Here is a 16,919-nt window from a genome sequence, read left to right as displayed (position 1 = left end):
AACACAGCTTTTCACAGGTGGCTCTCATTTTCTGGGTTGCTGACTTGCGACCTCAGTGTTTGATTTGCAGAAGCACTGAGTACTTGCAGCTGCAGCTGAAGTTAATAGTAGCTTGGCTTTGAGCAGGGAAGAGCACTGTGAAGCAAGTCTTCTGAAAAAGCAGTTTTCAGCACTTTCAGACTGAGCACCCAAAATTAGTAGTAAGTGTGTGGTGTTTTTTGGTTTTTTATCCTTTCTCTCTGGGCTTTAGTTTTATGTTGATATAATTGATGATATAATTCTTGCTATAGGTGTATCGTGGAAACAAGTTTATTGAGGTATGTAAAGTATGTACATGTTGTAATAATGAACTTATAAAGAATCATAGAAGAAATTGTCTTCAGTGTGAACTTATATTGACCTCACTAGAAGAATTCATGGAAGTAGAATACACTAGAGCTGTGTGCTGAATTAAGTAGGACAGGATAAAGAGTAGCTATCACTTTCCCTTCCCTCTGTCTTTTTCTCAGAATCACATGAAATGGTTTAAATTTATACTAGGAACTGTAAGGTCAGATACAGTCTCTCCATGTGGTATTAACTCGCTTGACTTGAATTACTGCTAGCTTATTGTGGTGTAAGTGAGAAGTAAAAGATCTTGAAGGAATGAAGTCCTTCAGCCCTGTGCAAAGAGAGGGTATATAATGTCATGGGCCATGATGTGGCTTGTAAGTGCACACAGCATATTATGAGCAATGAGTTCCATGCAAGGGGTCTGCAGTAGTGCCAGGTCAGCACCACAGTCAAAGCTTTAGCTTCAGAAATTGGGGGTAGCTTATAAATAACAGTACTGTAAATATGTAAAACATGGCATAGTGGTTATTCTTAGCTTCTGTGGTTACTGATGTTTTTGCTTTACTATCAGGACAGTGTAAGGGCAGAGATGCATCAAAGAATTGTTGATGTGGCAGTCTAATAATAAGGTCACCTCCTGTGATAGGGGGAGAAAACAACTGTGTGCTTGAACTGCTGGCTTTCTTTTATTTGTGAAAATGTTAGAGGGGAAAGAGTGACCTGGCAAAGGTTAAGGAATCCTTGAAGCTTTACACTCTCTTTCATTTGCATAGCTGTGGCTGATGTGAGAAATGCTGTAGCTGATTCTGATTAGTATCCATGTACCTAATTGCAGTCAGTCTGTTTATGACTGTTTATGCTTAGAATTTTATGGCAATTTTGCATTGCAATTAGCCTAAAAGTTGGAAGGTGAGTTTTAATGAATCTGCTTTTATTGATTTTAAGATTTCCTCTGGCTGTTGAAAATTACCATCTTCATTATAGTCAGAAGAATGAGGCAAGTGTCTGTGGTTCAGCCTCTCTGTTTCTTAACCTGTATTGGACTGAAGTGCTAATGAGAGTGGGTTTCTGGCAAGAAGCCAGACTGTAAACAGGAAGAGCTGAATTGCAAGCTTATGTCTTGCTCCCTCAATTCTTTGCTAAGGGTCAGCTAGGGGCAGAGCAACCATGGCTGGTGCTCATACTAGTACCCAAGCGTCAGACTCCCGTGCTAACTTTTACAGGTTTTTGCCCAGTCTCCCTTTTCTGCTTCCAAAGTTTTATTACCACTGTGATACCAGCCTGCAGATTGATGCAGTGACTTTTTATCTCCATACGTTATTAATACAAAAGTCATTGTGGGTTTAATGCTCCTGCTGAGTGCCGATAAAATATGATGTCTAGAGAATACTTTCTAAGGCTGAACATTTTTTCATGCTACCCACTAAACGATTCAAATATTGAATACCAGCAGGATTTTGCAGTCTGAGAAGTCAAACTCAATATCATCTAGTACATAACAGCTAAAATAAAAAGGTCTGAAAGCACACACAGATGCAGTTGAGCCAGTGAGGGAAACTATTTCTGACATTGGCAGTATGTCCCTGAAAAGATAATCAGCTCTTTTAATTAGCAGTAAACTGAGTATACTTCAGCAGTTTTCTGCAAAGGCCGCTGTAAACACTGGATAACAGCTCCGAGTCTTCCTAGCACCCAGTGTTTCAAGAAAAGGGTTTTGTTTCCCTGGATTTCAGCTTTGAAATGACTCCAAGCTTCACCCCATGCAGCAGGACAACAATACCTGAAAACTGGGACAGCAGTCACAAGAAAGATTGCATGCTTTCAGTAAAGTGCAAGTGAAGGAGATTCTACTTTAGATGGAAGAATAAATTCTGTCAGCTTTTCTTACTACTTTGCTAAGGTACATTCTCTGAAATGAGTCACCATCAATTAATCTGGTTTGACCCAATTCAGATTAGAGGTTCATTTGCCTTGATTGTATCAGAAGCTTCCTATCCTTGGTAGCTATAATGGCTGTGGAAAGGAAAGTACATACAGTTATTAAGAAAAATATTATGTTACGCCTACTCCCTTGTTCAGAAATGTATATAATGTTACATCAGCTTATGGCTTTTTAGTATGCTGGCTTTTTTAAATATAAAGTATCCTTGTTGCACCTTTTCTTGTAAAATTTCTTTGAATCCTGGCTGCCCTCACTGCTGTTTGTTCTACTTTTTGTTGATGTTTGTCACCGAGAGACTTTCATACTGGCCAAATCTGTCAAGGTTTGAAGGTCAGTCGCTGGTAAACTGAGCTTTGCAGTTCTCACTGGTTTCTAGTCTTGGCCTGTGCCCAAAGCACTTACTGGGGTCCTGTAGCATTGCATCAGTGTTTCCCTACAACTGCCTGTAGTGCTGTTGGCTGGCAGCTGGGATTCAGTGAAGAAGGGAGCTTTTGAATACCCTGTCACATCTTTGCAGATCTGAAATATTTTCCTTCACCTTTTTGTTACTGTTGGGTTCATAAGCTAATTTGCTCTGGGCTAGAAACTGTAGATGGTGAAACAAGGTGCCGTACCACACTGCTGCCTTCTCGTTTGATTGGTGGATCTTAGTTCTGCTATTTGTTGTCTCCTACCCTGATTTGCCTGGGTGGTAATTTCTTGAAAGCTGCGTGAAACTTGGTTGTGGAGTGGGCAAAAACGTGAGATGTTCTGGTTATGCTGGTAATGTAAACTCTGCAAATCCTTGTCAGGCAAATTGGAGAGAAGAGAGCTGGAAGGGCCTTTGAGAGGCTATGTTTTCCATATATCCATCCAAATATGAATGGATCTATTGTAACTGTCACTTCTCATAAGTGTTTGTCTAACTTATTCTTAAAACCCTTCTATGATAGAGATTCATGTTCTCTTCTAGTCATATATTCTGGCTTTCAGTATTGGGCACAGGAAATGTTCTACCTTAAATTTTGATGCAAGCACATACTTTACTGACAAGCAACAGGGAGGAGAAAATGATACCCAAGCTCCTTTAATTTATCACTTACTTGAAGACTCTGGAAGATTACTAATTTTACTTTCTGGCAAACTGTTACCACTCTTTTAACCCTTCCTTACAAGCTATGCCTCTTAGTCTTCTGCTTGGTCCCATTGCCTCCAGAGTATTGCTGGGTATTGCTGCAGATTTAGCAGCCACAACTAGACGTGCTGGTGAAGACGTTGCTAGTACTACCAAGAGCAAAAAGACTGCTCCAGTTGTCTTATGGACAATGCTCTGCCTTGTATATGCTTGCGTGTGTGTCAGCATGGTGTTTACATTTTTATTAAGTATACAATACATCATCAGTTGAAAAGAGATCAGCACCTGCACCTTTTATTTTCCTAGCATACTAATTTATCCTACATCCATAGATTTGAAAATGTAACATTTGCATTCCTTCTTGCTGAATTGAAATAGAGGCCCATGATTTGAATGGGAACCCCTAGAAGGTTTGCTGATGTAAGCTGTTCAGTGAGGAGGACTACATTTTTATTTTTTCTTATTTTTCCTGCAAAAAGCAAAAGTGCTAATTTTCAGTCATTTGGATGTGGGTTGTATTAGGCTTATATTTCTTTTCTAACCTATTGAAAATGAAGTGTCAAAAGATGAACCCAAAATATATTTAACTGAAGTCTATAATTCAGGTGAGGACTTATGAAGGCTTTGCTGTCAGATGGTATCACAGGGAAACAAATGACGTTTGTAGACCAGTATCTGTACAAGTGCACATAGATTTTTTTGGTGTATTTATGGTAATAAGGCAGGGAATAGACTACTCGGTGCTTCCTGAAACCCAGTCATGTCTTTCATAGTGAAAAGACAGCTGTTCATGTGCTGTTTAACATAGTGTATGTATGTTTGCTGTGTTACTTCAGACCAGAAGTTATCTTTGTTATACACTTGCAAACTAAATCTTCTGTGATTTTATTTTAATTTTTTAATTTAATTTTGAAACTTGCTAATAAATCTGTCCCTGAGTCCATGCATACTGCCAGTTTTCCAGCTGAGTGGCATTTGAGATATGGTACTCAAAGTTGTCTGCAAATTTGCACTTCAGGCTGTCAGCACTGAGATCTTAGCAAGAAGCATCTTTAGTTCAGACAAAGATCGGCTATTTGTTGCCGACTTACTGAGTGGCATCTTTAATCTCATCAAGCTGCTACATAAGCAAATAAAGACAGGAAATACAAAAGACCTTGAAGTTTTTTGTGTCTATGACCTTCTTTAGTGATTTTGCTGGTGATGATTCTGATGTGCTACATGAGGTTCTTGGATCACTTGCAATGAACATGCAAAAACCCCTAGTATTCCCAGTAAACTCATTACTACTTACACAGAAAAACAATTCTTCTCTGCATCTGTGTTTGTCTTTGCACTAACAATTTTTATTAGCATCTTAAAGCACTTTATTAGCTACTTCTGTGATGATCTCTGCAACCTTCCTTTCCCTTTCCTTCCCACAGTTATCACATATGAGGTTGTCTGAGCCCCCAAGCCAAGACAGAGGAGGCTAAACTAAAATATACAAAACACTTAACTGAGAATAGGGGGAGATTTCTCACATAATCTGCCTTACTAAACTGTAGTTTAAAAATTCTAAGTAGAAAAATACATATGGATCTGCAAAGGTTTTAGGAGGACTCATAGTTAATCAGCTATGAATCTCATAGCTTTAAGGCGAGAGTCCAACCTTGCTGATAATAGGATTTAAGGTGAAGAAGTAGAAGCTCTGGTAATTAAGCAACTTGTGTAAAATAATCCAGAGCTAGGATTTAAAATGTTGGATTTGTGTGACAATTTAGCTCTTAAATCATGCTGTGGTGCAATGGTATACTTGGAAAACAAACTAGGACTGATTCTGAAACAATACTAGCTAATAAATGTGATGGAAAAATGTTTGTGTAGCTACCCAGCATATTGCCCGGAATGAACTATATGTGGAAAGCTACAAAGACAAAAAAAAATGTTTAGGGGCATCTTGCAGATGGTAATTTATGTAAAGCTAAATTAAGCCTATGCATTAGACTATGGGTAGAATGGAGCTGTAAGAACACATGATTTATTTCCAGTGATGATTTCTCAGTTTCAGAGACAAGTTACTGCCCCCCCAGCCCTCTAGTCTGGGCATGACTTCCTGTGTGATGCATTAGTGAGCAGGAGCAGTGCTCTCCTGCTGTTGAGGTGTGCTAGGCAGAGCTGCTCTTTCATGCTGTTCACTTGTTCAAGCTGACATCTAGGCTGTGGGTGAGGTCTTGCTCCTTGGCTGAGTGTCTTCAGGACAGGCATGATCTAGAGAGAAGACTTCAGTATCACTGCATAAAGTCAAAAGCTTACTTGGTACCCTACAAACATAGGAAATATGTCTCCTTCCTGAGAAAGTGGAGTAACTTTTGTAATGAAATAGGGAAATCGGGATTTATGATTACTTTTTTTGTTCTAAAAAGCAGAAATCTTACCTTAGTTAAACCTAACACGATGTGCAATCAATGGTATTTATAGGTAGAAACATGATACAAATGGAAATTTAGACAGAAAACATTAAGTGCTGAACAGTTGTTTGTTTTTTTTTTTCCTTCCATCCTAATCCCCTGATGAAACTTTTAATTTAACACTTGTTTAATAATTGGATTAAGCAAAGTAAAGAAAACTTTTCCTTAATGGAAATTAGTGGAAGCAATGAAGTGAAACATTTAAAAATAGCTCGGACAAAAAGCTTTAAATTACATTCTGGAGAACAGTGGGAAAAAGAAAAAACACAGACTTCCTTATGCTTGTTCATATATATATATATATATGTATGTGTATATATATATGAGAAATAGGGCTCCCTTTATTCCTCTGCAAGATCTCTATTTGTGCAATATAAAGCTGTGAATATGCACTGACTGAGGATCAAGGAGGTAATCTCATGAGGTCTTTTAGCCCTGCATTTCTTAACTAGGTTAGATATGTTCCAGAGTATTATTTCTCTGAGTTAAAGTTTTAAATCCATGCATTAAGAAATTTCTATTGATTATAAAGTCAACTGAATATAAAACTTATTAAAACTCAGTATTCTATCATAAACTAGAATTTAAGAATTATGGGAATTGGAAGAGATTCGTGGGTTTATTTTGTTTTCAATTTGTTTAAATAGCAATGGTGGTTACCTAATTATCTTTGGTTTCTTGTGAGAGGTAAAAACCAAATGTCTTCTCAGCACATGTGGCTTTTGCAAAGCATGAAGGTGTGATTTCCTTCTAGTAGCTGGCCTGTAGATCTAGTGAGTGAGTTTTTGTTTGATCTGATGAAGATAAGTTGCAAAAGCGAATAGACATAAGCTTTATGGCATTTTAGAGATGTAACCTAGATGCCAGCCTGATAAGATCTAACCAGATTCTTAGACTACTTAAAAATGTATGCGAGAAAAAAAAACCAGTATATATACTTTTTTTCATTTTACTTTTGCCTATGATAGAACAGCTTTTCCTTGAGACACAGAAGGAAAATGTAATATAAGGGCAAGTGATAAATAACTACTTTCTTCTCAACTTTGTTTTTATGTAGGTTGTAGTCAGGTAGCAAGACTTAGGAGGCTCCTGTCCTCTGCAGAATGTCTACAATTGTTTCAATGCTGCTGGCATGCAAGAGTTTCTGGTCATCATCGCATCTGACCTCAGTCAAGAGCCAGTGGTAAACTACTTACAGTTAGCCTACTAAAATGTTTGTATTGCATGTAGTTTTTATTCAGAGTGATATAAACTGTAAGGTTCAGTGAAAGATGCATTCCTTGCTGCTGCATAAAGCCAAATAGCCACCAAAAGGGAAGGCAAGAATTTGACTTTTCATTGCAGCAAGAAGTTGCTTAGTAACTGGTCCAGCACAGGGGATAATATTTAGTGTTAGTAAAGAAATACTTGCATGTATGTTGGAAGGGAAAATCTCTAAGAGACCAGCCGGATTGTCTCCCATGTCAGGCAGGCGTAGGAGTGTTGAAGTGAAGGATCAATCTCCTGTGTCATGGCTCAAAGGAGAAGTAGGTCATAAGAGCTTTCAGATGGCACGAGCAAAGGCTGAATGTCCTGCTATCTGAAATTCTGATTCCTGCTCCAGAGCCGAGTTAATCAACAGACAGAAGTTTGTTTGTTTGTTTGTTTTAAATGATTTTGTTGTCTTTTTTGTTTTGTTTTTTGTTTATTTCTCCAGATCTCTCAGTCTCCTTTGTTATTTGGTATTCAGCAGTGAGCTGACTGGGTGCCAACTGTAGCTTTATAATTTCTCCAAATATATAGAAAAAGTTTATATTGCAAGTATAAAAAGCAAAAAATCCCAAACTTTTTTCTTCTAAGCAATCTACGTTTCTATCAGATGTGTGAGATCCAATTATTGAAATGTAATACATGCTGCTCAGTACTGAGACTTTGGAAAATTCTGACCACTACTGTTCCTTTACCTTCTGATTTCTTTATTCAAAGTGTTTTTAAGAAAAATCAGTTCTGAGCATGCTCTCTTAGTTAATGATAAGCATGCTCCAATTATATAAATATTATTTAGAGATTTGGGTCCTTTAAAATAAGTTGTTAAGCAACTTTAAAGCCTACATTCTCAAAATCTCAGGAAAGAACTAGACATGGGAATCACTTTGACATTTTTAAAAATATTGCTGCAATCCTCTCTTTCATCTTGTAATTTTAAAGGATTAAAGGCTTGACTGTCCTTTTAAGTCACAAGGCTGCGTTATCACTGAAAGTAATGGCACTGTATTTTAAGGTGTATAGAGCTATCTATCCTTAGAAGACTTCAGAAAGCATGCTTGTCAACCAGATAGATGTAAAGATCATCCTGAGAACTGGGATGTCTGGGGAGACATGGGCAGCTCCAGGAGTGTTGGATTGGGGAGTTATGCTGTAATTAAAGCACCATTTTTATTTTTATTTTTTTCAACTAACTGTTGCGAACGTTTCAGATCCTGCTCTTGGGTGTAGTAGCAGGTAAACAGAGAAAATCCAACCATTTGGGAAGAGTAGAAGGAAGGCGACAGGTTTGAGGCTTGCTTGGTCTGAGGTACCCCAATAAATACTCTGATAAAAGGTAACGGAAGAAGATATAGGTTGGCTGACAGCACTCTATTTTGCTATCTGAATAAGGTGACAATAAACATATGTATATCTATATGAAAAACAGCACTCAAATATAATTTGACTTTTTTCTTGCCTGGGGTGCTTAGCATATGTACTTAAGTGCCAAAGTACTATCAATGTTTATGTATCTCTCACTAGTTCCTAACGTTATACGTGATAGCACCTAAACATTCTTTCGCATCCTTGCCCTTTGCTTTCCCAGAATTGGTTGTAGTGTTGACGGATGTCTTTTGTATCCAAAAGCATCTGTAGTTACCAAATGAGGAAGAGGTCTGTTAAACAGAAGTATTCATCTATCTGTTTCATTGGCAACGGCTCTTAAGCACCCTGCTGCAAGGCCTTCCAGTGCTGTGTATCTCACTTTCTGTAAACATGGTGTTTCCTGGACTTACTTGTTTAGTGTCCTTGACTTTTACAGTTGGCTGGTTTACCTCTACTTTCTTAATGATAGTTCTTCAGATAGTCCCTCCTTCAACTGGTCTGTTGTCACCTCCTTTCCTTGACCTCTGAGCTGGTCCTATCCTGCTCTGCACCTTACCGTGATTCCAAAACATAACGTCAGTGTTCCCAAACACCATTAATTTCTCCACAGCCAGCCTTCCAGATAAAGTTTTGACTTACAGTAAGAAACTTGGAGACAAGATATTTAGCTGGCTTGATTTAGCCTGTATCACAAAGAATATTTGTAAAACAACTCATTTCTCCTCTCTACAGCGATAAAGAAGATTTATCAAAGAGTGAGAAGTTATACTTCAAATGGCAGGTAGAATTTCAAATCGTAAACTAAATCTCATCATAAATGCTTTGATTTTAAATCTTTGCATCACTTCTGCTCCATTGAGGAAGTCGTAAGCTTGTGTGCTATCTGCTGCATACAGTACATAAGGAAGTCTGGAAAAGCTCTGTATTATATTATTAAACACGCAGCCGTTAGATTTCATTAAACTCTGGCTGGTAGATTGGTCTCTAAAAATAAGTCCTTTCTTCCCTATGGACTTTTACAAATTGTGACAGAATGCCTCATGATTTCATCTTTAAGATGAATGGAAGGAGATCTTTAAACTTATTAGGAATGGCCTGTATAAGATATATTCACTTTGTGGGTTGGATTAGTGAACATGGTTGTAATTATAGTGTTCTGTCTACAAAAATGATGAAAATGTCCCTGCTTCCAGCTACAGTGCTGGGACAAAAAAAAAAAAACACAAAAACAAACTAAATAATCAAAACTGTTTGGTAGATAACATTGCAGAAGGGCCAATCATCTTAAGGACAGCTTTGGTCATTCTGGAGATAAAACTATAACATCTTATGGAGACTCCCACTTTCTTCTTTCTGATCTCTGCCTGCTTAAGACACACATTCTTTCAGGAGTCTACAGGGCCTGAAATGTCACACTGACCCAAACCTGCTAAAGTCTTATAGCAATTTTCCTACTCCTAACTTTTTTTGACTGCTGCATTCTTAGGAGGCTGATAAGGAAAGACAAAAAAAATCCAGTGTCCTGCATCTGCCAATAGCAGATTCTTTATCTGAGTGGAATCACCATTCCATTGTACTAGGACTTTAATTTTCCTTTTATTTGCCTCCATTTAGTTAAACAAAAGAATGTGGATGTAGCAAATCTGGCAGAAAAGTTGCAAACCGTAAATTTCAATATTATTTTTTTAGTATCAGTTATCTTTTCTCTATAGCTTATATTGACTTCTCTTTAACCTAGATAGTTCTGGCTGTCAACTGATTTCAGGCTGTCTCACTGATTTGAAAGTTTAATAAATTTTAACATTAAATTGTTACGTTTTGAAGTTGAGATCTGAAAACAACTAACAGAAATTTACTTCTTTAATTCAGAGGGTTGAGCTACCACAGGTAATTGTATTTTTGCTTTATGTACAATATCAGTGGGATATTTGGTATGATGACAATGGATGTAGCAAGGATTTGGGAATCATTTGGTGGCTGAATAAAAATGAAAATATCAGGTGGTGACAGGAACTTTTTATAGCTATTTTTAGTTGAACATTAAGACCTCTACTCCAAGAGTATACCTGGTTCTGGTTTATCCATTCAGCAAAGAAGCTGTGGCATTTGGAAAAATAACCTTAATGTGAGAGCAAAAAGAAAGTATTTCTCTTACTAAAAACCTGCTTAAGAAGTGGCCTGATCACAGCCTAGGGCAGAATTGTGTTGGAGACTGTTCGGGTAGAATTGGCTGTAAACAAGCAGGGAAGAAACCCCTGCTGTCCAAAACACCAGCTGCTTCCTTGGTGACTGTCCTTAAATTACAGGCAGGTCTTGGTTTTGTAGGAAACTCACAACTTTAATGAAATACAATGAGAAAATTACTTTTTTGATAGGACTCAGAGGATTTATAGGCTACAGGCAGTGTAAGCAGGTAACAGGCATGTAACATTAAACAGTATGTTTCTACCCACTGAAAGATCAAAACAGAATTACAAGTGATTATTGAAATTTAGAAGCGTTCTCTGAGTTGTCTGTCTTCTTAATGGAAGTGCTGTTGTGAAGAAATTGGCTTTTTGCAATAATGTAATTTTTTAACAGATGGAAAGGTTATGTTCATGTAACAATACCACAAATTTGGTTTAATAATTAGGAAAATGGAAACTTCCTAAAATTCTGGTAAGGTTACTTTTTAAGTAACCCAGACCCATAGTAAAAGAATCAAAATACAAGTTGGAATATATTCTGTATAAACATGCACAAACACTCTCCAGCCTCTTTGTGTGTGTTTAGGCAAACTATGTACATTTCCCTATTAGAACAAGGTCAGAACTTCCAGGTAGGCTTTTACGAGGTGGGAGAGGAAGGATGGCACACTTTGTTGTGATGGTAGGTGGTTTGGTCTGTTCCCCAACAGCTGGTGCAGGGGTGCACTGTGGGGCATGCTTTGGGAGCGGTGCAGGCTTCCTGGCTGCTGTGCAGCACCACAGCTGCTATGGTTTGGCTTGGGAGTCTGCGCTGGTGGTGTGAGAAACGAATGAGAAAACGATGCAGATGGCTTTTATCTACAGCAACGAAAACATCTTAAGTTTGTCCACTGTTTCCATGGTGACCATGCCATCATATAGTCTCCCCGAGTAACAGGCAGGAGGAGAACACTCAGTCTTGAAACGTATAAACCAGCATATTCTTACATGGAATTGTTTTGTTCAAAAAGCAAATAAGGGTGGGTTGTTGGCTTTTCTTTTTGTTTTTTTTTTTTGAGAACTGCATCTGTGCTTGCCTTTGTATAATCTCACAATGATAGTGGCTCTATTGATGGGACTGTCAACTATTCAGAAAACCATGTATAAGAAGTAAGCCCCTATTGATCAGGTGGAATTATTGAGAGGCTTGTGACACCTGGATAAAAGGTGACACTGCACATTACATCCTTTCTGGTTTTGGGTGTAGTCCATGCACATTCTGGAACTGGGTGACTGTGAACCAACTTCACTGGAGGCTTTGCTGCACTTTTTGTTGTCAGTGTTTATTAAATACTGACCTTTTTCTCATGCTGGTAAATCATTCTGCAATATTGCTTGGTTTCAGTTTTGTGTTTTAAAGAAAAGAAGGAAAAAAGAGTGGTCCCTTAGTGACATGGTTTAGTGGTGGGCTCGGTAATTTTGCGGTAATGGTTGGACTTGATCTTAAAGGTCTTTTCCAACCTAGTTGATTCTGTGAATCTATTTTTTGCCAACAGGAGTGGATCTGAGTGGTAGGGGAGGGCTGCCTGGGTGCTGGCTGCTATTGTCTGAGCTGGGTGAAGATGCTTCTGCTGAAAGGCCAGGCTGCATATTACACTGTCCTCAGGGAAAGGATACAAGTGGGGAAACTCCAGGAATGCCTGGTAGGGGGCCATGGGGAAGCAGTCATGCATGATGAGCAGGGAGCTTTGCTCACAGGGGCAGCACAGGCCAGAATTGGAGATTTCCACCTTAGGACTCCAAATTGGCTTCAGTCATATCACTACGTGCCTCTGTTGCCTCAGTTTCTTCCTTGTCTGTCCTATCTCTTTGTTCCTTTTCCCTTGATGTTGGGTGTGGAAGGGGTGAGGGTTATGCCCAGAACTTATTTTAGCAGATTTTCCATCTGTTATTTTTCTTTTTGGCTTCAGTTACCCTCTGCCCTGGATTGCCCTTGCAGGTGGCAGCTCAGGTGGCCCAGTTCCTGGGCACAAGGCATTCCTATTCAGCTGGGAGCCCAGAAGGACACTCCATGAATATGCAGAAGGCTGGTTTTCATTTACATGAAATTGTTATACATACATAAATATGCAGTGCATATTTATCATCTGCATCTGCAAGACACATCTACTGTATCTAATAGATCCTGTACAGAAGTGGTAAATTTTTGCCTTTAGAAGGCACACTCCCAGGGTATGTTCCACTTGTGCTTTCTGCAAAGCTAAGGCACACAAAGGTGTATGTGGGAATCCACAACTCCAGCAACTTAAATGAGTAGTATGGACCCAGGGGCCAATGTTGACTAGGGCTGAAACAGTGTGAGCTTCTGTTATGCTGAAAATCTTGTTTATGGGCAAAGAGGATGCATATAAGTAAGCAGAGAAGCATATGCTTCATGTAAGTAAAGACAATCATTTATTCTTAATATAATTGAAATATTATGAGTCTAAATATTAATTGTAGATAAAGCAAGACTAATAACGCCATCTGTTAAATTTTTTTACCACAAACTTCTCCAGTTTTGGCTCATTCCTGGTGTTATGCTCACCCATCCACTCTTCCTCTGGGTTCTGAGTTTGGCCAATCGGGTTGGTTCAGGAGGACCTACTCTTGTTAAGCCCATGCTGAGTTTTCACAGTAACCTGCTCCTTGTGTACCCAGAAGTGTGTTCCAAGAGAACTTGCCCTATTATTTTCCCATGTCTGGGGTCTTTTTCACTCACTTCAGGATCTTTAACCCTGTTTCAGGGTCATGACAGCCAATGCTACCACTGATTATCGCATGCCTGCCCAGTTGTTCTCTTGTTACTGAACAGCAGATCGAACTGGTTATCGTAACTGCTTGGCCCATCCTGTACCTGTATCAACAAGTTATCTCTCCAAAAATCTTTTCAGCTATCTGTGTCTTGCCATGTTACCCTTCCAGCAGATATTAGGGCAGTTACAGTACTGATTCATAGCAAGGAAACTTCTCAGAAAGCTTCGTGGAAACAGCTTGTTCTGGCACCATGATTGTTGCCTTCCCTATATTTCTGTTTTTAGAAATTCCACTGAATCAGTTAAGAAAAAAATTGATCTCACCTTGCACACTGGCAGGTATGTAAAGCTGTGTTTTTACTATTTCCTTGTATTATTCCAGTTAGTAGAGTCAGGGTTTTTGTGCTAGTAAACTCATTATAGCACAAATAGTGGGGAAAGCTCAGGAAGTACTCAAAGGTATGTTGAATTTCACTGGAGATGTTATGTCGTTGTCCTCCTCTGTAAGAAAGACCCTGGTATTCAGTAACTAGTGATATAGTTGTGGAGAAAGGAGTAGCCACAGTGTACTTCTCATTGAATGTGTAGAATCCAACTAGAAATAAGTTATGTGGGAAAAAAAAAATAAAGCCTGGTGTCTTGGAGATTTAAATCCTTTGTCCCTCTGCCTGATCTCTTCATCTACTGTGGTAAGTGTAATTTCAATGTTTTTTTTTTGTGTCTACAGTGATTTTTGTCCTGCTTAGCCTTTATAGCATTGGCAGCTACCTTGTCTTCCCTAATACCTTGGGAAGAGGCAGCTGTAGTTAATGGGTTGTTTGTGTGTGGCCAGACAGTACTTGTGTGCGGACTGCTTGGCAGATGACTGAGCTTGTGGTACTATCTCACCTGACAAGTTAAGAGTTCTCTAGTTTACATTTTCCTGTTACTTGGTTGTTAGTTTTCATTCAACTTTAAAATAATCCTTCGGGACTTCACAAAGGTGAAGGAATAATGATGGATAAGAGGAGAGGATGAATTCCTGGAGGTTTGGGGTAGAAGCAGGCTGAAAACAACCATACATCTAGGAATTCACTCAAGAAATGAAAAAAAACAAGGAACAAAAGTCATGTTTCTTAGAGCTTTAGGATTTAGTGTCTGGGGATTAAAAAAACAGCTTTTCCTCACTGTGATTGTTTGTTATTGGTAAGACAACCCTCCCCACACACAACGCATTCAGCCTAGGGAAGACTCTGCGCTAACACCTCTGCTAAGGATTGACGGGTTGACTCTTAGGGCAGGATTCAGACCTTGCCATTTTGGGGAACAGGATGATTTTTTTCTGTATTTCAGTCAGTCAGCACAGAAGTGGAATTTGCAAACAATAACATAAGCAATGAACAGTATGGAGGAGGGAAAAATAGCACCAAAAGGAAAATCTGTCACATAGAAATAGTGGTAAATTTTAAATTAATCTTAAAGTAAACAGAAGAGTCACAGCAACAGCTCAGGGTAATTCTTGAAAATAATTTAGGAAGAAAATGAATATGGAAATGTGTACTTGTACTGGACAGATTCCAAGGTGTTAACAGAACGGGTATAAATGCGTTTCTAAAAAATACGCATTTATTAAGAATGTCAATGGAGCTGCATGAGTCTTCACCAGGGCTGACTTCCTTCATATTTATAAATCTTGCCTGCTTTCATGGTCTCTGATGCAATTTGCAATTCCTTATTTGCATATTTATTTCTTAACCTTAACGTAGCTATAAAATGTATAACCATCTCCATTTTATTATGTATCTCATGCTTGATTTTAAATTAAAGGAAAAGAACCAATTCATTAAGCTATAAGACATGGCAACTGCAGGGATCTTTTAAATGAATTTCCTAGTGAGTGTAATTATTTCTGTGATTTTAACTGCAGCTGTATTTTTATATTATCATGAAATGTTTTAAGTTTTGGTGTTTTGTAGTCATTTACATGCAAAGAACCAATAGCAGGTATGAACCAGGTACTTCTGCATTTAAAGTGAAATGTGGGTTTCCTTCTGCAAGAATTGCCATGTCAATACTTCTATGAAGCTGCTTTGTGATAGAGAACTCATGTTTATCCTTTTAAAAATACTTCTGAAATAATTCATAAATATTAGCTCACTGCAGGAGGAATGTGCTATATAATAACAGCATGTCTAGTCAGCCAGCCAATACTGTGATTATAACTGATATTGTAAATGAGATTTTTCTAGAAGTAAGATCATTACAAAGAGAGAGAATAAGAGAAATATTTCCTCCTTCAATGATATTTCGCTGCTCGTAAGAACACATTTCATGAAAACATCTATGTGAAAACTATAGCATTTATAGAATCATAGAATCATTAGGGTTGGAAAGGACCTTAAGATCATCAAGTTCCACCCTCCCTGCAATCAGCAAGGACACCTCACACTAAAACATATCACCCAAGGCCTCGTCCAACCTGGTCTTGAACACTGCCAGGGATGGAGCATTCGCACCCTCCCTGGGCAACCTATTCCAGTGCCTCATCACCCTAACAGGAAAGAATTTCCTCCTTACATCCAATCTAAACTTCCCCTGTTTAAGTTTTAACCCGTTACCCCTTGTCCTGTCACTACAGTCCCTAATGAAGAGTCCCTCCCCAGCATCATTTTACACTTCCTAGTATTGTAACTATGTAATTCATCTATTTGATTTCTATATGGAAAACATCCACTAAAAATTCTCAATTAATATTACTGAAATTTTGTACAGAAGAGAAGGCTGAGCAATTTGGGTGGTTTTCTTGTTTGCAGTATATTTTAGTTCTTTGGAGGAAGAAACAGAATTGTACTTCATGTATTTGAATCATAGAAATCACTTGAGTATACTAACTGCTTTTCCAGATAATGTGTTCTAGTAAGTGGTGTTTTAAGGTTAAATGAGTCAGTTTCAGTTTAAAATTTAACATTTATATAGTATTTTACTGCTGTGAGTATAAGAAAGAATTGCAATCCAATGTTGTCTTCTTGGTCTCAAATTCTTCCCATTTCATGCCCTCTTCTTGGGTCAGGCATATGAGTCTCCCTGAATGTCTTTGACTTGCAGTTCCATCTCGATGTTTTTCAGAATTAGTATTGTTAAAATATATAAAAGTGTGACACTCTTCACATATTGGGCCAGGTCTGATTTGCTTGGGGTATCTGTATGTTCTGAAACATGGGTCGTTCCAAAATATCTTTTGGAGTATATAAATTATTCTGAAATGCATATTACAAAAGCTATTTCAGGATGATCCTTTTAAAAAGGAATTTCTCACCTTCAGGAGAAAACAAAACCCCAACCCACCTTCACACTCTCTTGTGTTCCCTCATGCTTAAGGAAATCCTAAGCTGAGGAATGTGTCTGAATATGTGCTGATGAAGGCAAAAAAAAAAAAATGTGATTGCAGGAGGAAATAGTAGATTTTGTCAGTAAAGTGGACCTGTTAACAATATTGTTACTCAAGGAACAAGTATAACTGATATATAA

General features: G+C 38.3%; 1 protein-coding gene across 3 annotated transcripts in view; it reads left to right on the top strand.

Annotated features, from left to right (window-relative positions):
• The window catches only part of GABBR2 (gamma-aminobutyric acid type B receptor subunit 2), a 445,208-nt gene that overhangs the window by 52,889 nt on the left and 375,400 nt on the right, over positions 1–16,919 (top strand). The window contains exon 1 of one of the 3 annotated variants that reach the window (XM_061449006.1): positions 92–200. The exons of the other annotated variants lie outside the window; for them this stretch is intronic. The gene's annotated coding sequence lies outside the window, so the exon portion shown is untranslated. Of the gene's footprint in view, positions 1–91; positions 201–16,919 lie in introns of those variants that run through there. 3 annotated transcript variants of the gene reach the window in all.

This window comes from Pezoporus flaviventris, unplaced genomic scaffold, assembly GCF_033815535.1.
Source record: "Pezoporus flaviventris isolate CSIRO_AGI_PZ_B2104156 unplaced genomic scaffold, CSIRO_AGI_Pfla_v1 ptg000007l, whole genome shotgun sequence".
Classification (NCBI taxonomy): Eukaryota; Metazoa; Chordata; class Aves; order Psittaciformes; family Psittacidae; genus Pezoporus; species Pezoporus flaviventris.
The sequence above is the reverse complement of the archived record's forward strand: the minus strand, read 5'-3'. Positions and strand labels throughout refer to the sequence as shown.